At 37.5% G+C, this 24,075-nt stretch overlaps 1 protein-coding gene across 2 annotated transcripts in view; it reads right to left on the bottom strand.

The window, feature by feature from the left end:
* csmd1a (CUB and Sushi multiple domains 1a) overlaps window positions 1-24,075 on the bottom strand; it is a 663,682-nt gene that overhangs the window by 521,964 nt on the left and 117,643 nt on the right. The gene's annotated exons all lie outside the window — the stretch shown is intronic.

Here is a 24,075-nt window from a genome sequence, read left to right as displayed (position 1 = left end):
TTGTAATTGTTTTGGAACACACCAGCTTGTTCATAACCTTAAGGCTAACATATTCATACTAAAAGCTAAAAAACTTCCATTTTGATTTCAGGGAGCCTTTTAAATACACAGAGATATTGAACTGGTAACAGACAGGTGTGCCGGTTAAATTAATGTCCATGGCAACTGTTTAGTGGCGGGAAACCTAGAACAAAGGAAACGGATGACTGAAGACATACAAACTCAGGGTACGTTCACGCGACAACGATATGCTTAAAATGGAGAAGTTTTTCCATTGAGTTTTTCGCGTACAGACGACACCATTGTCAAAACGATCCCCATTCACACAGATCCACGAAAACGACTAAAAACGCTCTATTCTCCTGCCAGGCCATTAGATGGCGATGAAACACTATAGACTGAACACGTAATACATATGTGCATGATGTCATCTGCATGGGCATGTGCCACATTAGCTGAAAAAAATATACTGTGAAACCTTCAAGAGAAATCCTTTTCAGTATGCCTTCAGCTTGTAACCGTCTCATCTGAATAACACTCAAACACTCAGACTACATGTGGGGGAAACTGCACATCAGACATCATACCAAACACTATTGTCATCTGACAGAACAGGCCAAAAAAAAAACTGGAATAGCCTATTTGTTGCCATTCTAAGAACTTATATTATAACATACACCCATAATTAATTTAAATTAATTAATTCCACCTATAATTCCACAAAATAAACAAAATTAAAAATGATAGACGCAATCCTAATCGCAAAGCTAATAGTGAAATTTCTTTCTAATTTGTTAATCAGAGTTTCTTGTTAGTTATTAAAGGGATACTTCAGGATTTAGCATTAAGCTTTGTATTAGTAGAAAACCTGTAGTATTTTCAAATTACTGTGCTTTCCACCCTCATATCCCCCTGAGACGAGAGATTTATGTATTTTTGTCTGGAAAAAATCCTCCGATGACGCAAAAATCGTCATTTTGCGTCATCGGAGGATTTTTTGGCCAGAGGCTAAAGACTACAGTCAGTAGAAGGAGCTGTTCCGCATGTTCTTAACCCGCCCATAGAGGGTGGGATCTCATTCACAGAATGTACACATAGTGTCAGACATCTTTTTTGGAAGCTAAGCTAGCAGGCTCTTGTTCTGTGGAGAAAGCTGAGTAGTAGGGGTTACCATTCATCCTCTTTTTCCCGGACACGTCCGGCCGTCGAGATCGTACAAAATGTACGGGATTCAGCTTTTGCTTTCTGCAGTCGCCATTCATTGTTTACATGCATACCTTTTGTTTCAATCTAACTGAATTCATTCCGATTGGTGAATCTGAATGTAGTGTTTACATGAACGCTAAACAAGTGATCGGTTGATGATGTGCGTTTTAACATTGCTAAGAAAATTCCCGCTCCTCCGTGAGAGATACGAGACCGGTCCGACTCACAGGTGTCTCTCATCAGTAATCACGCCACCGGTCTCGCGCCGTTCTCCCGCAGCCCTCGGCCTCGTCCTGCTCGCCACAGTAAACATAATGAATGACGACTGTAGAACGCAAAATCCGAATCCCGGAGATTTTGGGCGATCTCAAAATCCCGGGCAGACTCATCACGGAGACTCACTAGTAGCCTAGACTTGTTGTTTAACTACTGCGCTCTGTTACCGGTAGGCGTGGCCTCGTAGGGCAGCGAAGCAAGTGCATTCTGGGAGTTGTTGCCTTTCATCCACATAAGCCAAGAATACATTTTCTGGCTTTTCTCAGTCTAGAAAGCTCCAAATTCAAAAATAATTTCACATTTCTTCTATATAAATGACCCATTTTAAATACACATTCATCTTTCCAGAGGTGAAGTATCCCTTTAATAGTTACTAGAATGTTAGTATTGTGTAACTCGTTTGGAATGTGTAGTCATTTATTAATGACAGAACATTATTCTACAGTGTAACTAGTTCACTGAACCGTATGTTCAGCTTTTGTGGGGGAAAAAACATGCATATAACATTCACCGTTCTCTTCATTATTTTCATTACAGGAGACATACAATATTTGATATACTGTGCTACATCTTAAATCTACCAAACAATCTCATTTCTCACTAGCAGGAATGCTAGAAGTCTGCTAATAATGCTAACAATGCTAAGTCAAGTCACATTGTCAACACAGATTGTTTCAAAGCAGCTTTACAGAGATAACAGGAAAATAATGCAACAAAGTTTGTTTCCAGAAGAAAATAGTGTCATAGTCCAGCTTCTGTGATGTTTCTGAGCAAAGCTAACTGTCATTTTGAAAGGAGCCGAGGAGCAGAGCTCTCGAGAGCACAGTCATATTTTATGTCATAACTAGTGGTAATTAATCAGAGGTGGTATATTACACGCAGTCAAATAAAGTGCAGATCACTACAGATCTGTGAGTGATCTCTCCAGTGCCGGTGATTTATAGTGCAGGGCTAACGGTGACATGCCCTGAGCCGCAGTCGGACACAGATGGTCGTTTTGGGCTTGTTCTCCAGAGAATACTTCCACAAAACAACAGCTTTATATCTGTACTTCACTCTTCTCAAGACAAATCACCAGTGTGCAATCGGCATCTATCTCTGCGGGAGTGAGTCAACACTTGGTGTGATATAAATAAGCACATTTCCAAGAACAATTAACACAGATGTTTCAAGGGGTAATTAAAAACACCTTATGACTGGAAGAAATCAACTAATTCGCTTAAATTATTTATTTATTTATGTATTGGACAATTGTATTTAAAATAAGGATGATGGGTGTAACTTAAAGAGCAAAGAAAATTAGGTTCCTTAATGATTCCATTAACAACCCTCCAAACAAACACATACAATTTGATCCTATATAATAATCATCAAACAGTAACACATTGTAGTGAACAGCACATTCCAGGGCCCAGTTTTATGGTGGGGCCCTTTCTGACTGCAACAGCGGAGAAAGGTTTGCTACAGTTCATTGGTTCTTGGTGGTTCATTGGTCTTGGTCACAAACAAATGTCCAATGCCATGAGATAAGGATGCTAGGACAACTGACAGACACCTCGTTGAAGCAAGGTGTCCCGTCCCAGCTCCGGCGATCCGCAGCCCTCCAGAGCAGATACGCAGAGCTTCTATTTTTGCCGGATGCCGGAGAGCTCCGCAGCAATTCAGCACAGGGCAGATTGTTATATCGCGCGATCTCTTCAGACCTTATTGTACATGAATTATGAGCTTCCAGAACTTCTAATTGAGGCTGTGTGACCTCCTAATTGAACCACAAGTTAAACATAGAAATAAAAACAGTATAAATAACACAAAAAATAACAGTTTTTTCTTAGTCTTATTAGTGCAAACAATAAGTGCAAGTGCAACCATAATCAAAGTACTCTCTCAGTATTCAAAGTGCAAATTTGAGACCAAAACAGACCAGAGCCACAACTACAGAGTCCAGAGATAGGTTTGATATTGGGAGACAGGCTATGCAGACATAGTATCCAGCCTAATTTGTGCACATCAGGGAGCACGTGTTTTACTTTCACTCTCAAATTCGTGATCGCGCGTACTCCGTAGTGGCGGTGCTGAGCGCACATTCTACAAGATAAGGGGCGCTTTTGCTTTAGACGCTGGCAGTGGAATGGGAAAAAAACGCAAGGTCTCGAGATGCGTTTTTTAAAAGTTGACCTGATTTTAACTTGAGCGACGCTTTTTTAGAATGCTGTGTCATGCGCGAGCCGCTGCAAAAGATGCAAGACGTGAGCGCAACGTTATACATATCAGTCTAGTTTACATAGAAAAACAATGGAAAAGACATTTATCAGATGCTCTGTTGCGTGACGAATCCTCCGCCATCGTCACACGATCAGTGAACTGTGATTCCTACTGCATTGTGTGCAACTGCAACTCGTGCTGGATGAGCAAAGTAGATGTTTACAATGGTTTTTATTTTTTATAAAAATACCAAAATGACAGTGGAGGTGGTGCCGTGGTGTACACCGTAATGTGAATGTAGCGGTGGCGTATTCTATGATAATTTCACCCTCACGCTCCGTCATGGCAATATCGCGAGACAGCTTTTCACTCGACGAGAAATCTCGTCACATTTTAGTCTCGCGAGATCTCGTCACACCCCTACTTAGGACCCTTTGGATACAGCAGAGGTGGCTGAAACAAAGAGAGGCCTGAAGAATCCATATAAAACATGCTTAAAACTGATGTAAACTGCAACACATTAATTTTCTCATTCAGAGAAATGTGTTTTCTCAGTGACAGATATTTATAGTGCAACATCTTACACAAATTATGTTGTTAACATAAAAATGAATGTATGCATGTCAGTTCCATCTTTTTCTATCATTCATGTTTGGACTGTGTTCACAACACTGCCAAAGGTATTCTGATGGTGGCTTGGAAAGGGAGTAATGCACTGGTAAAACTTTAAAGACACTGTTTTAATTGTGTGCTTTAGATTAGGCAAATGTGCTCCACGTGGGGAAAGAAGGGTGGGCCACACTATGCAGATCCCCTCTGATGCCAGCAGCTTGTGAGACAGCAACGACCAAGTTCTCAGTCTCCAGTCAGTGAGGAAAAAGATATTAACAGACACACTACGTTCAGAGTCTACATCAATCCAGTGAGACAATAACAGATACAACACGTCCCAAGTCTCCACGAGAGACAAAATCAGATTGAACAATTTCTGAGTCTCTGGACAAGAGAGACATACAAACACATTTGCAACAAGCTCTGGCGAGTAAATTTTAACTTCAAGGGGTGTGCGATATCGTCCCTCACTATACAGAAACACATCTAGAGAGCGCACACATGCTCTTAATTCTCTACGTGATGTAGTCTAGTAAATTAATGCGCTTGCGCTAGTGCACGCAATCACTTGTTGATTTATAATCCTCTCAATATTCGAGATAATGGTGGGGGGAAATCATCTGTATGTCTTTTATATTTATATAATCTAATATAGTTAATCAATATCACACGAAGAGTGCCGTTTTTTCTCCAAATATCAGCACGATTACAACTGTGATATTGATTTTATACAACAGTTCAATAAACAAGAAGTTAATATTAAGTGACTTACATTTACAGTATTTTTGCTCCATTTCGCCAACGAAATAGTTCCAAACAAAGACACAGGACTGTCTCTGAGCAACACATGACGGTGGTGTTTCCTTACTGAATGAACACATCGTTTGAACGAATGATTCAATGACTCACTCATTAAGACAGTCAAATGCTTCGTTCTTAAAAGAATCAGCCGTTTTAATGAATCGGTTGAAACTCGATGACTCACTCATTAACGGTGACTTGCTGTCACCTACTGGCGGTTTTAATTTAACAATTAAAGTATATTTAACATTTTTTAATCATTTCTAATATCAATATTTAAAGTTTTATGTTTAAAACATTATTTCTGCATTTGTAACTGCAGGTTAAATGCATTCATGTTCCTCTGATTAAACAGTCTGTGTAAATGCCTCTAAATGCCACTTCAGATGCAGTTTATGTTTCCTCTGCATTGCAAAGATCAACTTTGTTAATATTTATTTTATTTTATTGTTAACAGCCCTATTGTGGCTGTTACCACCACACAAATGGTGACTTTTTGAAGATCCATGATCCTCTATTCCGTATAATAAAAGCTGTCAATCTCAAAAATAGTGTGGCAACATGCTGCGCTTAGGGGATCGAACTCCAGTCTCCCAGACCAGTTGTCAGTTGATGTTTTTTCCCCTGAGCTTCTGTGGTTCGCTAAAGAATGATGAACCCAACTTAAATAAGTGTCATTAATATATTTAGATTGTCTTCTTGGGGGAAAGAAAAAAAGATAGTCCTATAGAACTATAGATGGCACAACAAAAAATTACTGTTCTTTAAAAATCAAGCCTTTGGATGATCAAAAAAGTCCCAGTAAACAAAAACACTAGTATGGCAAAAACAGTTATCAAGTAGAACAAGTCTAGCAGCGACAAGCTTCTCAGGGTCACTTGGAAACAGCATAGGGATGCCTCAAGAGTGAACAAGATGACAGAGCTTACAAGGCAAAACACATCTGAAGGTAAGAAAGAGTAAACTTGTGTAGACCTCTTACAGACTTGTGTAATATGACTTCTGTCTTCTGAAGTTATACAGTAGCTTGTGTGATGAACAAACCAAAATTTAAGATGTTAAATCACTGAAAATACTTCTGTAACTGCACTGGCTGTATATATGGCAAACATGACGCTAATTACATTTCACAAGACTCATTAGCCATTAATCCTATCAAAATGTGGCATTTTTAGTTGTTTGGGGGCTTGACGGAAGCAGTATCCATTTATTTTAATTATATGTAAAAGGACTAAGGCATTATATGCACATATTAAATTGTATGATAGGTTACTCGATATTTCAAGTTTTAGCATGCTTGTGTAGTGCAAAGGTTAGGATTATAGGGCTGATAACCTCAAATTTTAAGCTCTGCTTAAAGTGCAGGTTTAGAGAAAAGGGTCAGTCGACATGAGTCACAAAACCAATAGCTAATAATTTGTGAATCATTTTGACTAATTCATTAAAAACATCCATTTGTCTGTGAATCATGCTGTAATTGAACTATATGCAATTAAAAACTGAAGTATAACTATATATTTCCTATTGTATATTTTGTAGTGGCCTTGCTGTAGCACTGCTGAACAGCAAAGCAGGGAACACTGTCAAGGTTAGTATAGTATACTATCCACACTATAAAAGGCACCGAATGTGATGAAAATAATTTGATTTCAGCGTTTATTATATATAAATATTTAATATATACTTTATTAATAAATCCCCAACCCTTCAAACGAGTATATTGAGCTGTCTTTTATAATCATGATTCCCTTATGTAGACAACAACAGATGGTATGATATTTGATATCGAATACATTTTTGCAGTGGGCCTCTTGCTTACACACCATGTCTTATAAAAATAGAATTTCTGGCAGTAAAGTATAAGAATCCTGCCTGGTAACCACATTCAAAGCTAAAGCTCTTTTTAAAAAATCATTGTGGTTTAAATCATCTAAGTGTCAACCTGAAGAAAAAATTTACTCGAATTACTTTTTTGGACACACATTGGTTGTATTGTACATAATTATTAAATTATGAATTATTATAAAATGTTATTCCAGAAAAAAAAAAGAATGTTCGTCTTTGTAATATTTTACCAAAATATAATAACTTGCTACACCTCTAATTCTAAAATTACTTTTTGGATGACATAAAAAATGCGTCTTACTTTTCAATCCCTTTCTTCCAACCACCTGCATTTATTCTGGTATGCAACATCCACTTTTCATAAACCAATCAATTACTAGTGGATAAAATTAAATTCATGTTGATTTTAAATGTAAATATCTTAATATAAACCAGCTGGGATATTAGCAAAGGTATGTATATTAGCAAAGGTATGTAAGGAACTGTAAACTGAAGAAATTTCCCAGTCTAAGATTCCCAGTTCTGGGTGCATGTGATTTTCAAGTGAGCCACAGTCCTGTATGGGAGACATTGTCACTTCCTGAATTGATTTTTTTGCTTATGTCTAGCTCCTCATTGATTTGTGCTGTTCAATGCAATGACGCAGATACCATACTAATGGACTATAGTCTGTTTTTCTAACCAGATGATTGTTTTTCTAACCGCTCTGTTTGTTTCTCTGATTCTATACATTGTTATTATTATTATTATTATCGAGAGATATTTCAATCAGATCCTGTATTTTATATAAAATAATATAAATATATAAATATATTATATAATCTGATGTCAAACAAAACAGCTTGCATTTGAAATTGCATTTCATTTGCTTTTGGAATGAGATTCCATTTTATCATAACAGGGAACTTCAAGAAAACGGGCATTCATTATTTATTTATCGCTGTATCTCTAAATCTAGATATCATGAAATTTAGTTCAGTCCTAATTTGTTGAGAATTGTGAAAATCATTATATCAATACAAAGTAAAGGCTAGAGATTCACATTGCGTGTGCTGTCTTTGGGCATAAAATGCTGAATTCTACAGAATGGATTTAATATGGTAAAAAGTGTTAAACCAAAAGAAAAGAGTACAGTATTTTTTTATTGGTGGCTGAAAGATAATACAAATTAGACCAAGTATTTAATAATCAAACATGTAAGGGACAGGGAATATTTATAACTTTGTGAATTCCTTAGAACAGTCCAATTTTGCAGGCACAAATTCTGTCAGCCAAACAGCCAATATTAGGGGTTTTAAATTATCGCATCAGCCAACAACTATCCCACAGTGTACTGACAACTGTATCAATGCATTGCAGTCTTTCTTTAAGGAAGTCTTTCTGTTTTCAAATATTTTTGAGCAAAACTTAATAAATATTGTGTAAATTAAACGTTGATTTAATTTCAGCTACTTTGCATTCTGTACATCTCATGTGCTATAATAGAGTTCATGACAATCCTCAAAATAGTTTTAGCATGTTAATGAATATGGCAATGTTAATGCATTTGGTCTTGGAGGAAGAGATCTGCAAACTGCTGCTGATGATGATTATTGCTGTTGCTGCATAGCAGGTATGGACAGTAGATACACAGCACAGACACATGCTGCTGTGATGACGGAAGATAGATGCTGCTGCATTAATATAGACATGCATAAATCTCCCAGAAACACAACAGCCAACACACATTCATGCTGCTGGGAGTACATAAAACATGCTGCTGCATTAATAGACATTCATAATCCTCACACAGACAATAGGATACTACATTGTTAGAGTTTGACAATAAAAGGACAGTTTCAGAGGACCTACCCTACAAACACTGAACCAGACTATTTAAATGTTGAGCGAGCAATCTCATTGGCTGCCGGATCAGCAGAGGCCAATCAGCTTGCACCATGCAGTAATAATGATAGTTTGCAGATTGCATATAAAGGACCTACCAGCCTGCGCCCTCTAGAGTTTCATGACTAAACTAGATATTTATTAAATCATACACACAACTAGTCAAACGTTTCGACACATCTGTTCATTGTCACTGTTACACATTTTAGAATAATAGTAATGTCTAGAACTAAATCAAAATGATGAATTAGCACAAATGCAAGTTGTACAATGTGGCTGGGGTTTTTTTTTATTCCTATCTGGTACAACTAATCCTTTTTATTGTTATAGACTGACTGATTGAAATAAAATTATGTGCATATATAGAATTTATACAAAACAAATCAAGCATTTAAACAACAGTCTCTAAAACCTAAAAACATCACGTGAACAAATTGAGAATTAAACTCAATTAAAGGGAAAATATGTGAAAATGTAATGATAAATAATATTAATAGTAAGTAAATAGTACAACAGCAATAGTAATATTCATATTTTTTCAAGATCATGAACAAATTAAGTCAAAGAGTGTCTAAACTTTTACCTGGTATTGGATACAACCAATGTCTCCTATTGTGTGATCACTGTCCAGAATAAATCAACTGCGATGCTTAAGATGTATCAGTGAGAGATGAAAACAACTTCCTTCATGTACTTTTCAATATACTAGCAGAGTCTTGATAACTTACCACAGTTCCTGAAGTGGCCTGAATCTGGACAATGCCAGCCGGGTCGCCAGTGCTACAGACTTCAAGAAGTTTCCTACAAATCTTCCCAGCAAAACCCCTAACCAAAATATCCACAATTTGGGCTGCACAATATTGGGGGAAAAAACTAAATTGCGATATTTTGTTTTCCTGCAACATACACTCACCGGCCACTTTATTAGGTACCCCATGCTAGTAACGGGTTGGACCCCCTTTTGCCTTCAGAACTGCCTCAATTCTTCGTGGCATAGATTCAACAAGGTGCTGGAAGCATTCCTCAGGGACTTTGGTCCATATTGACATGATGGCATCACACAGTTGCCGCAGATTTGTCGGCTGCACATCCATGATGCGAATCTCCCGTTCCACCACATCCCAAAGATGCTCTATTGGGTTGAGATCTGGTGACTGTGGAGGCCATTTTAGTACAGTGAACTCATTGTCATGTTCAAGAAACCAATTTGAAATGATTAGAGCTTTGTGACATGGTGGAAGTAGCCATCAGAGGATGGGTACATGGTGGCCATAAAGGGATGGACATGGTCAGAAACAATGCTCAGGTAGGCCGTGGCATTTAAACGATGCCCAATTGGCACTAAGGGGCCTAAAGTGTGCCAGGAAAACATCCCCCACACCATTACACCACCACCACCAGCCTGCACAGTGGTAACAAGGCATGATGGTTCCATGTTCTCATTCTGTTTACGCCAAATTCTGACTCTAACATCTGAATGTCTCAACAGAAATCGAGACTCATCAGACCAGGCAACATTTTTCAAGTCTTCAACTGTTCAATTTTGGTGAGCTCTTGCAAATTGTAGCCTCTTTTTCCTATTTGTAGTGGAGATGAGTGGTACCCGGTGGAGTCTTCTGCTGTTGTAGCCCATCCGCCTCAAGGTTGTGCGTGTTGTGGCTTCACAAATGCTTTGCTGCATACCTCGGTTGTAACGAGTGGTTATTTCAGTCACTGTTGCCCTTCTATCAGCTCGAACCAGTCTGGCCATTCTCCTCTGACCTCTGGCATCAACAAGGCATTTCCGCCCACAGAACTGCCGCTCACTGGATGTTTTTTCTTTTTCGGACCATTCTCTGTAAACCCTAGAGATGGTTGTGCGTGAAAATCCCAGTAGATTAGCAGTTTCTGAAATACTCAGACCAGCTCTTCTGGCACCAACAATCATGCCACGTTCAAAGTCACTCAAATCAACTTTCTTCCCCATACTGATGCTCGGTTTGAACTGCAGGAGATTGTCTTGACCATGTCTACATGCCTAAATGCACTGAGTTGCCGCCATGTGATTGGCTGCTTAGAAATTAAGTGTTAACGAGCAGTTGGACAGGTGTACCTAATAAAGTGGCCAGTGAGTGTATATTGCGATATGAAAACAATTTCACCTGATGATTTGAATAGCTCTATTTGTAAAGAATTAATCATTCTAGAATGATTAATTTTGTAGGGGAGTACTAATGCATAGAAAAGAATAAATGAATTACAAGCATAGATAAATACAACAGAAGAAAAATACAAATGAAATAAGAATTGTTGTTTTTCAGGTAAATCTAACAGAATTCAGGTAGAAATTGGATAATGTAAAATCAAATGTAAAATAACAGTCTTCTGGTTTGGAAAAAGAAATCAGGCCTCTGGAGGGAGGGTGGGTTCTTGTTTTCAAAGCTAACTTGCTATTGTTTGCCTCTTCACAATTGCCTACCCTACCTTTAAATACCTACGATTTAACAAAACTATATTTCATACACATGTAGTAAAACAATTTCTCTATATTGCCTAAATGTCAAAATTACAAAAAAAACTACATCATGACTATCTCTTTTTAGAAAAATTCTAATACTAAACATGTTATTACATTATTATGACTCATATTTTTTGTGTTGTTATCTGCCCTAGCTTCCTCCTTATAGCCTACCTATACTATAAATCGATGTGAATATCTGTCTGATAAATTACTACTGTAACTTGACAATAAATAAAAACGATGTCCATTTGCATGCAGTATTTTAGTGACGATAGTAATAGGGGGTGCTTCTGTTAACATTTGCTATCACCTTAAGCGCTATGTAATGAATTATTATTATTATTATTATTAATACTAAGTTAATGTTTACAGATGAAACTGGCCTGCAATTGAAGCCCTGAACAGGTCAGTAATTTTGCTATATTTCTGCTTCTTTCTTCTCTGCTCCACCTGACGGCGCGGAAGCGGACGTGAACGAATCGTTGCTAGTCACGACTAACAGATTCATGATTTATTATCGAATGCCGAATACGGAAATGATCACTTTGGTACAATGGGCAGGCAAAAATAATAATAATAATAATAATAATAATAACAGGGCAGCCAAATTAGTCGCCAGGCCACCGGGAATTCTCCTGGTGCTCCCGATGGCCGGTCCGGGCCTGGCACAAAGCCATTATTTTGTTCTATGATCTCGTCAGGTCTGTGCTGATTGAACTGCTTACCTTACAAGGTAAAATCTGAGCAGCAGAGTCATTTTTCCTGTTTGATGTGTGTCCCAGCCTGTGTCATTACACCAGCTATGATTGAGTGAACCAGGACTGATGTTTATGTGTAAAGCCAAGTGTAAAACATCATTTGAGGGCCTTCGGACTTTATTTCAGTTTAATGTCATGTTTATAACCTTTTTTTTTTAATCCTCCGGCTTCATAGAGAAACATAATGATACATGGCGTCCTTGAACGTAGCCACAGAAAGCATCAGTTGATGTGTCTGGCCGCAGATTTACACTTCTTTTTCTGTTGTGTTCTTGGGGTATAATCACTCAAGATGTCTGGCCCTGCTTTTAATGCCATACCACTGTCTGCCATCCATACAAATACACTATAGCTCATGTCCCGAAAAAAAAAAAATGTTGCCTTGACACTGGCAGAGGAGGAAAAGTTTGAAAAGGCTCAAAATGAAAAAGGTACAATTCATCACAGGACACTTATTCTGCTCGACCATCTAGTGAAACTCAAGAGCCCCAGGTTTAGTATTCAGGTAAGGCAGAAACACATTTTGTAACTTTCAACGAATAACTCCTGAGCCCAAGAATATGTGAAAACATTACAGATTACTGATTTGCAATACAGTTTCTGTAGTCAGTTGTACCGTATTATTATTTTTGCATCAGCTAGTTCTGTCAATATACATGCTGCAGGGTATATGGTGTCATTTACATACAGTATACCTGTAAGGTAAACACTGACTCATGGCATATAGTTATCTTTGCACATTAATAGCACACACTTTATTTTAAATACGTCCTCTTTATTTATTCTGAATTTATTGCAATAATTAATTTATTTGATATTGTAATGACTGGTATCTTATGAGCCAGTTGTTAAGTGAAAAATATAGTTACAACTGTTTCTGCAAATGGATTTATTTTTAATGAATACGTGGGAGTTTCCCCATTCTTGCTGCTATCACTCTTAGATACATCAAAAGAATACACATGCTTTTATATTCAAATGAGATCAAAACAACTTTGTTGTTTCAAATGATAACCAGGCTCATTTATTGTAATTAATTTCAAAAATATTCCAGATTCTAAACAAATATATACATATAACCATCCCTCATTTATGATAAAATCAGATGATACTGTTTGTTTATAAATGAAGAGTGAAGTATACTGGTAAGAGGTCAAGCAGAAATTTCAGCGCCAAATCCATGTCAGTCCTCTCAAAATTAGACATATCAGGAATCTTTCGCAGCGCTGTAAATTAATGCACTTAGATTACAGTTATGTGTCAAATATACGAGTATAAAGGAGCCCGTTTAAATGTACTATACTAATCTGCAAGTGAGAAGTGAGCACTCATCGGACATATGCACAGCACATCTGCCCTCGTAATGCCTTCATTACACACTAATTGACAGAAATCGTTTTTGGATTTTAGAAGATATTGCCATATCCTAGAATTCCGTGTGTAACGGAGATTGATCGTTGTCTTAAACAGTGTAACCTCCCAGTGAATGGTCCTTTTGCCACCTGCACATAGATATCTAACAAGCATGTAGTTTCTATTCTAGTCTTGGAAAGCAGCCCTACAGACCACCCACAGCCCATTTACCATATATTGAACATAAAAATGGCATGAGCTGGCTGAAATTGGCAGTTCCAATCTCATTGGCTGGAAACTGTAGTATCACATTTGCATTCAAACGACATGTAAAAACAAAACAAACTATAATTGTTCACTATATACTCTTTGCTCTTTGCCAATGATTTCAGTTATGTTCAACTGTTTGTTACCTTTATCAGCCTAAAATTCTTCATGAGCAATATAAAAAAACAAATGAGAAAAAAAATGGTCTTTAATGTTCAAGTGTAACACACAGGTAATATCCAGACCAAGAGATTTATTGCAGGTATGCAGAAAACAAGCAATGGGAACAGGTGAGTAACTGGGTGAATGGATCATTCGTCTTGATGATAGCAGTGAATGACAGTTCATATCTGTTTCAGGAGGGGGGTGACTGGATCACTGGAGAGATGGCTGGATCACTGGAGAAGACTTAAGACTGAAAACTGAAGATGAGCTGAGAGGATCGCACAGGTAAGTGTCTCAGCGGTAGGTAGTCAGGTAAGTAGGTTAGGAACGACGAGACCAGACGCTGATGAGTGTGTGAAGCAGGCTTAAATTGAGTGCATCTGATGAAGGTGAATGATGGCAGGTGTGGATGATTGAGGAGAGTGTGCAGGTGGGAGCCAGGAGGGATCATGGGAAATGTAGTGCAGAGGTGGCAGGTGAATCATGACAGGCACGTTGTCATGAGAGTTTTTTTTTCGCTGAGTAATAAAATCAATGTGTGGCGTGAGCGTGTGAGAATAGCGTCTGAATGCGTGAGAGTTGGCAGCCAATACTCTTACTGTATGTCAACAAATGTCTCAATTGTTTTCATTTTTATTTCTTCTACGTAATTTTAGTACAAACACCTGAGACTATGAATACCAAAATTATCTATTGAGAACTTTATTATGTGGAAGAAATAATCTGACTCACATTGCTATATCTTTACTAACTAATCCGACATGATTTTCGTTAAACGGGTGATCAAACTACGAAAAGTCCCATAGTCTTTCATTGAGGGGGTAAAAACACAATAACTCTAATAGAGTATTTAAGCTTCATCCACCAAGTAGGCCAATCTATCCCTAGTAAAGCCTAGAAAACTTAGGTCATGCTAGAAAGCTGCTAAAAAAATTTAGCAACATGCCAATTCATGCTAACAATGTGTTAAACCATGCTAACAATGTTTTAAAATGTTAGCAACATGCCAATTCATGCTAACAATGTGTTAAACCATGCTAACAATGTTTTAAAATGTTAGCAAAATGCTAATTCATGCTAGCAATGTGTTAATTCTTTCTAGCAATGTGAAAAAAACATAATTTTAGCTAGCAATGTATACTAAAATGTTAATAACATTATAAATCATGCAAGCAACATGTTAGCAATGTTAGCAATGTTTTCAATAATGCTAGAAACATGCTAGAAACATAGCATCATGCTAAATAATTGGCTAAATCTTGCTAAAAAAAACATGCAAGCAACATGTTACAACATTTTATCAACGTGCTAAATCATGTTAGAAACATGCTAAAACATGCTAGCAAAGAGTTAAATCGTGCTAGAAACAGTTCTATATCTATCAATCTACTTTCTGGTCAGCCTTTCCAGACATCCCTCCTCATTTCCGGGAGATGGCACATCTTTATCATATCTGGGCTTTCTCGAGGCAACATCAAAGTTTGTCTTGATGAACATTTTCATCTACATGTAGTTATTGTTCAATCTAAAATGACTGGTAAATCAGAAAGTGTTTCTTTGTCTTCCATTAAATCTCATTGCTGCCGATAGGGAAAAAAAGTATTAAAAATGTGAAGATCTCCATTGTGATTTTTCCAATGTCATGTAGGCCTATTTTACAGATAAACAATACAAAAGGTTACTCACAAAATCCTTGAACAAATATCTAGCTAATCTTCCCTAACAAGGACAGAAACACCTACGCTGCAGCTATTTTAGTATTCAGTTGTGTAATGTAGCTTGGCCTATATATCAAAACAATGCATGTAGTACACAGCTTAACTATGAGGGTATCCCGCCAGCAAGGACACTCAATTTCAAGATCAGACAAAGCATCATTAAACACTAATTTCTAAAATTGGCATGGGAACCAATACTAATAAGAAAGATACATAAGACCAATTACAGGCAAAAGGAGAAATAGTGATGGGGATAGTTTGCATTATTAACAGCCAATCATTATTAACAGTGTGAGTTTGATATTTGAAGTTTAAAATGTTAAATAAATGCACTGCTGTACAGTAAGTGGTCATCGTTTCCTCGAAATGTGAAACGATATCCATGGCAACAGCAATCTTCGATTTGGTGACAAAATTGCTAAAGATATTTCACAACCTTTGTTAAAAACAATTTTCCTCTAATGTTAAAGTCAAAACGAAATGCCTTTCACAACCCTTTCAAAACTATTTTACTGTGGTAATCTGACGTATTTGCTAGTGATCAGGTTATTCGGCAGTTATTCAACTTAATTTTCTCCACTGGGAATGGATTGGAGAGTACTGTAGGTGATGAAAAGTATTCTTTCTAAATGAAAGTGTTTAAATTCTCCCACTCTTCACTTGATTGTTTTATTATGATTGTAGGGTTTTCTCTTAGAATTGTGTTGTGTTAGCGGCCCCTAAGTTAATAACTAATGATCGTTGCGACGGAAGTGAATCAATCAAAACTAACTTTAGCTGGACAATAACTTTATCCTAGAGCTGCTGTGAAGCCAAAACAATCTGTTACTTTAATCTCCTATTATCACTGTAAAGCTGTGAAACAATCTATATTGTTAAAAGCACTATATAAATGAAGATGACTTGACTAGTAGTGTAGTGCAGTGATAAAACCATAACAAGAATTACCAAAGTGTGAAATTATGCTCACACTTTAGTGTACGTTTACACGACAACGATATGCTTAAAACAAAGTTTTTCCTCTAAGTTTTCCACGTACAGACAACACCATTGTCAAAAGAATTCCCATTCACATGGATCTGCAAAAACGACTAAAAACACTGTATTCTGCTGCCAGGCCATTGGATGGCGATGAAACACTATAGACTGAACACGTAGTACGCATGTGCATGACGTCATCGTCTTCAGAGATTTGTGTTTTTGTTGTTTACACAGAGACCGTTTTCAAAAACGTGCACTTTGAAACCAGTTTGAAACCATCGTCGTGTAAACGAATAGCCAATACGCATAAAAAGTTTTACGTTTTTTGTTGAAAACGGTGTTGTGTAATGCCCCTTAGATTAGGGTCCAATTCTCACCATTAACTATGACTTTTGCCTCAATAAACTATTAATTACTGCTTATTAATAGTTAGTAAGGTAGTTGTTAAGTTTAGGTATTGGGTGAGATTAAGGGATGTAGAACATGGTCATGCAGAATAAGCCATTAATATGTGCTTCAAGTACTAATAAACAGCCAATATCCTCGTAATATGCATGCTAATTGTCACGTTTTGTGTTTGTTTGTTCAAGTGTAGAGTTTGTTTTTGATCTGTTCTGTTCATGTCTGTTTCTAGATTAGTTTTCACTGTGTTCAGTTCATGTTTCGCTGTGTCTGTATTCCTGTCACCTGTTCATCAATTATCTTGTTAGTCATGTCATCTGTGTCTCGCTTCTTTGATTTTTCCCTGTGTATTTAAACCCTGTGTTTGGTTCAGTTCAGTTGTCAGTTCTATGTCGTTTTTTGCTGGTTGTTCTGTTCCTGATCCTTATTCCTGTTCCTGAGATTCTGTTGTGTGAGGTTTTGAGTTTATTTCTAAATAGACTGCTGCACTTAGATCCTGTTTCATCTCTACTGCAACCAACGTGACACTAATAATGATTTGTTATATCGTAAAGTTTCTCAGGTTTGAACAGAGCTAGGGGGGAAAAGGCTTTAAATATAATGCTTCTTCTGCTTGGAAAAATGTACAAAACATCTTAAAGCTGACTATCCTTCCATCACTAAATGAGTTTATGTTACTTTTAATAGATTATGTTTTATCCTTTGGTAAATTGCTGTTGTGATCCTTGATTGTGTTTTTCTGTTTTGATGTGTATTTATATGTTTATGTTATTGTAGCTGCTTTCTTTGCCAGGCCACTCTTGTGAAAAGAGATTTTAATCTCAATGAGATTTTAACCTGGTTAAATAAAGAATGAATGAATAAGCAACTAGTTAATAGTGAAAAGTGGGCCCTAAACTAAAGTGGTACCAAAATTAACCCTTGTATTGTCTACACTTCCAGTGTAGACAGCAGTGTTAATCATAATGTGGCAAAACATAATCATATATTCAGAGGTGGGTAGTAACAAAGTACATTTACTTTGTTACTGTATTGTTACTGTACAGTTAATGTACTGTATATGAGAAACTCTCACGACGAGGAATAATTCCAGGAAATAGACTTTATTCACAAACACTCAACCAGGAGAAAACGTAGAAGAAAACCACACAAACAAACCAAAAACACAAAACATCAGGAGCATTGGATGGCCGTGGACCTACAGTCAATTAAAAGCAAATCTGCAAATGCATCCTATTGTTTACCAGTGATGAAGATCTTTATTAGTTGAACATCTGCGTCTGCTGTCTGTGAACGAGCTACATTAGATTTTAAATCATTCAGGTAATACATTTTACAACCAAACAGATTATTACGCCACAATACCACGACTACAAAGTATGAAATTACCAGTTATATTTGGACATATACCTTAATTTAAGCATTAAATGAAAGAAGACCAGTGGCGGCGACCTGTTCGCCTTGAAATGAATGTCTTTGCTTAGACAGTTAGTTTACATGTGCCTGCAGAAATATACATTTGATTACATTTTAGAGAACAGACAACAGAAGATTAGTCAATGTGCATTTGATCAATGTTTGTGTTCAGATATTCAGTAGCAGTTATGAGTGCGAGCACATCTCTATTGTGGCCGAACAGTGCTTATTACTGAGTTTACATACAATTCAATACACTACAGTTCCCTTACATGCCTTTGAACACAAAACTCTGCAGGTTCACTTTATTTCGACATTGTCTAATAATCCAAATGTAGCTGTATATGTTATACAAAGCAAAGGACATGCGATGATATTTGAGCTACAGATGCCAGAAATAATGCTTGTCTCTGAGTTTATTGCAAATATATTTAATTATGATAATAATAACCATTTAAATTCAATATCTAAATATTAACATGCCTTTGTATTGTTGTCATATGGGGTATATATGATCCAAAGTAAATAGTTATTTTCACTAGATTTTCATTGGATACTTTCTTACTCTTCCTCAAGTAACTATTCAGATTATTACTTTTACTTTGAGTAATTATTTTTATAAGTACTTGTACTTTTTCTTGAGTACAGTTTTTGGATACTACCCACCTCTGGATATATTATTCATACCGATTTTCATGTCTGTAAGTCTGAAGATAATGTGTGCAGACACACAAAGAGAAGGAAATCACAAGAAAAGCATTCTTTGAAATATCATCTGCAATCAAAACTAATATGATGTGCATTTGACATCAGAAATTCTCTATTTGTCATGTTATTTCTTCTTGTGATCCATAGGTCTTCTTGACTTGGATCCAAATCCAACGTGACACGGCGTTAAATGAGCCTATTGGCCCTGTCCCCCGAACCCTTCGTAAAGTAAATCAGCCTGGGTGGGATTCAATCTGCAAACACTATTCTGATCCTATGACATTAGATATTACACCGCTCACCTTGCCAGATATATCACAATAAGCTACTGACGTGTCCAGTAATATTTTACATGCAAACCCATCCTTCAGCAATGTTCCCCCTTGCTTTTACAGCAAAAAATGTAAATTAATTACAGAGTAAGGGATTTTATTTTTTGATTCTTTGCTTACTGACGGTTTTTGGAATATAAGCATTGCAGGCACAGCACAACATAATAGTAGATGGAAAATTGAATATGTACTGCCAAAGAAGAGAAGTGAGTTCTATACTGCTATCTGATATATGATCATAATGAGATGTCTTCAAATGTATTATGGGTTATTCTCAGTGTCCTAGAGTTTGTCCCTATGACTAGAAAATACTTCTCTTGAAAATACTTAACATTTCTTAACATTGCTAGACACACTCAAACTGTCCACCTTATACTCACTAATTTATCAGTAAATTAGAATCAGCAAGCACTCTCACAAGGTAAGACAGACAAGAAGATGAGTAAAAACGAATCAAATAGCAATTTTAAGGTAGAAAAATGGATATAAAGCCTTTGACATTCCAAAGAGACCTTTGATGGTAGAACAATATTGTTTGTTGAGCTTTGGACAGATTGCACTCTGACACTCTTCTTTTCTGGAGGGAGTCAGATTAGGTAGCAATGGCATTGATTTTGACTGTGGCAAGCTGGTGTAGAAGACAACTTTCTCTCTCTCTCTCTCTCTCTCTCTCTCTCTCTCTCTCGCTCTCTCTCTCTCTTTTTTTTTTTTTTTTTTTTATAATTTGTGTGAAATACACTGTGTCACACTGAGAAACCGATAGGGTGCACATGAAACAATGAATCAAGGAGGTTGCTCACCAGGTGACCATTAGCATTGTACAGGTCTCAGATATTCGACACTAAATGAGGCTGGAGGGAAAACAAAGGCAGAGGAAAGGTTTTTCTCATCCTGAGCAGATCTTAGGCGATTTTGATTTCCGAGAGAAAATGACAAATGTCAAATGTGTTGGAAAATGTCATCTAAAAAGCTTGAACTTACACAAGAGTCAGAAACTCCAAAAATACAATGGCTCTTTTCTGCTTGATTTGGAACACTACATAAGAAAGCAACTCCTCATGGGAGACTCACTATTGCTTATGTTGCTAAACTAACAGAATGAGACTCCCGTAAGCATGAAATTATAGTTAAACTATATGCAAATACTGTAAATTTTTAAATAGATTAGAATGTTTTCATTGATAATTTCAGTTATCAATTTAATTATGACTATTTATAATCAAACATTTTGGATGGATTTCTTTGCCATGCATAATTGCAAAGCTTATTGCAATGCATTCTCAGATTTCCTTAATATTTAACCAAAAGAAGGTCGTAATTAACGCTGTCTACATTTTGGAAGAACCATGATCTTATGATCCTTTAAAATGCTATCTATTTGTAGGTAGATCAGGTTCTGGGTCAGGGCTAATGTCTCATTATTTTACTGTGATCTCTTATAACCTGGCGTTGGCAGAATAACGATGAGCATATTTTGCCCTTTGGACAATGATCAGGACAACCATTTGATTTTTTGTAGATTTATTTGCCCCAATTTTTTCTCTTTTTTTCTTCTTTCTGCAACGGATTCAGGGGAAACTTTAGAAAGGAAAACATGAGTTCACTCTCCTTCTCCCTAATTTCATTTTCTTATCTTTCTACCCACAGCACCCCTACAGTAGGATTTTCCAATTTGTGCTGTATGTAATCCCTAATATATTATTGTTAGTGCAAATTTCCCACACATGAAAATAAAGACATGAAAAAAATGGGTCCCACTTTATATTAAGTGGCTTTAAGTACTATGTACTTACATCGAAAAATAAGTACAATGTTCTTATTGTGTTCAGGTTGTATTGTAAAACACTTTTGCTACTATATGGTGTGATACGGGTAAGGTTAGGGACAGGTGTGTGTGGTATGGGTCAGTTTAAGGGTGGGTTAAGGTATAAGGGAAGGGGCAACAGTGTAATTACAAATGTAATTACATAAATTAATTACAGCTGTAATTACATGCAGGTATTTTCAAAATATAAGTACAATGTAAAAACATGTATGTACACAATAAGTCCATTGTATCAAATGATTAATTTCAATGTAAGTGCATAGTACTTAAAGCCACTTAATATAAAGTGGGACCAAAAAATGTAATAATTATTTTGAGGTCGTTACACATACAGGGTGATTTATCACAGCTTTGATGAACTGACAGTGAAAGTTCATCATTACCTCTTAATTTTTCATCCTAAGCCTTCGGCAACTGTTCCACACATCGTTAATTTGGCTGCAATGTACGTGTACATATAGTGGCTTATTTTGAGAAGAATATACCTCTCCTTATTCTGGGTATTGACAGGGCATGAAATTTCCTCACATCTTCCAAGTGGTGAAGAGCCATTACTCCATCATAAAGCACCTGCTCTTGCTGAAACTGTGTAATGCCAAGTCATGGTAGAATGTGTGGGTATAAAAAAATAAGGCACACTACTTCATTAATGCCCACTCTCAGTTCTGATTTGTATTGAGCAATTGTTTGTCTCTTTGTGGGCTGGTAGCGGGCGCTCTCAATAAAGTGTATCCTTATAACACTGATGGCAGGATCGACTGATGGATCCATAAATTATTTTTTTTTAAAGAAAAACCCGACCCGAGACAGACCCGATAAAACTATACCCGAGTCCGACCCGACCTGACGCCATTTCCTTTAGAACCCGACTGGACCCGAACGTAAACGTCATTTACATTGTGCACAGCCTGCAGCCCTGCGTTTCTCAAAAATGCACTTAACATAGACGCGCAAGTGTAAGCGCGCTGAAGTGCTAAAATGTCAATCACACATCACTGTAACCCATTACGTCCTATAAAATTTGGCATAATGTTATTTACCGGTCCATACGATGATTAGAACCACCATTCGTTTTCCCTGACATTTTTCGCAATTTCTGTTATCGCCTCCATGCTTTTCTGACAGTGTCGCGTATTTTTAAAATTGATTGACAGGCCTGGCTAAACGACAATTCAAATACTTGCATTTAGTCAAACATCCATCCACATGATGGCACACTAGTTCTTCTTGGCAAAGGGAGGGGTTGGTTTATGTGGAGCGAGCAACTGAGTAAATAAATGCGGAGGCAACCGTGCTTATGCTGATAGCCCATTTGCACGTAGAAGCGCGGATTCGCTCTCTCACTTAGAAAAAGTGAGAGAACGGTGTCATAGAGTTGTTTTAAATACTGCAATTTTCTGAAATGCCCAACATAGTTTAAAAGAATTCGGGTCTTCTCGGGTCCATTTGGAAAAGGCATATTTATTTTAAATTACCCGAGACCCGAGGCCACTAATACCGAACCCGACCCGTGTCCGAGACACTCGTCGGAGTTTTGGACCCGAACCCGCTCGGGTCTCGGGTCGGACCTCGGGTTTTCGGATCCAAGTGGACCCGTGAAGACCTCTACTTGGGGGACCTGCGGAAGCAGTGGACTGAGTCTGGAGTAGAAACATCCAGAGCCACCGTGCACAGGCGTGTGCAGGAAATGGGCTACAGGTGCCGCATTCCCCAGGTCAAGCCACTTTTGAACCAGAAACAGCGGCAGAAGCGCCTGACCTGGGCTACAGAGAAGCAGCACTGGACTGTTGCTCAGTTTTGCATGTCATTCGGAAATCAAGGTGTCAGAGTCTGGAGGAAGACTGGGGAGAAGGAAATGCCAAAATGCCTGAAGTCCAGTGTCAAGTACCCACAGTCAGTGATGGTCTGGGGTGCCATGTCAGCTGCTGGTGTTGGTGCACTGTGTTTTATCAAGGGCAGGGTCAATGCAGCTAGCCATCAGGAGATTTTGGAGCACTTCATGCTTCCATCTGCTGAAAAGCTTTATGGAGATGAAGATTTCATTTTTCAGCACGACCTGGCACCTGCTCACAGTGCCAAAACCACTGGTAAATGGTTTACTGACCATGGTATTACTGTGCTCAATTGGCCTGCCAACTCTCCTGACCTGAACCCCATAGAGAATCTGTGGGATATTGTGAAGAGAAAGTTGAGAGACGCAAGACCCAACACTCTGGATGAGCTTAAGGCCGCTATCGAAGCATCCTGGGCCTCCATAACACCTCAGCAGTGCCACAGGCTGATTGCCTCCATGCCACGCCGCATTGAAGCAGTCATTTCTGCAAAAGGATTCCCGACCAAGTATTGACTATTGAGTGCATAACTGAACATAATTATTTGAAGGTTGACTCTTTTTGTATTAAAAACACTTCTTTTATTGGTCGGATGAAATATGCTAATTTTTTGAGACAGGAATTTTGGGTTTTCATGAGCTGTATGCCAAAATCATCAGTATTAAAACAATAAAAGACCTGAAATATTTCAGTTGGTGTGCAATGAATCTAAAATATATGAAAGTTTAATTTTTATCATTACATTATGGAAAATAATGAACTTTATCACAATATGCTAATTTTTTGAGAAGGACCTGTACATGCTAATAAATAAACCAATAACACATGAAAAACTAGTTATGTTATAATGTAGCTAATGGATTTGGCATGTATTCATGATACTAAGCAGAGCTCTACAGCGCCCCACAAATTTCCAATGTAAATCTGTGGTAAAAAAATGGAACTGCCGCACGCTCTCTTAGAGAGCCATTGGGGCAGATTTCTGGCTACCC

The sequence above is a fragment of the Rhinichthys klamathensis genome, unplaced genomic scaffold, assembly GCF_029890125.1.
Source record: "Rhinichthys klamathensis goyatoka isolate OS25496 unplaced genomic scaffold, OSU_Roscu_1.1 h1tg000003l_1, whole genome shotgun sequence".
Classification (NCBI taxonomy): domain Eukaryota; kingdom Metazoa; phylum Chordata; class Actinopteri; order Cypriniformes; family Leuciscidae; genus Rhinichthys; species Rhinichthys klamathensis.
This window is presented reverse-complemented; position numbering and strand designations above follow the sequence as displayed.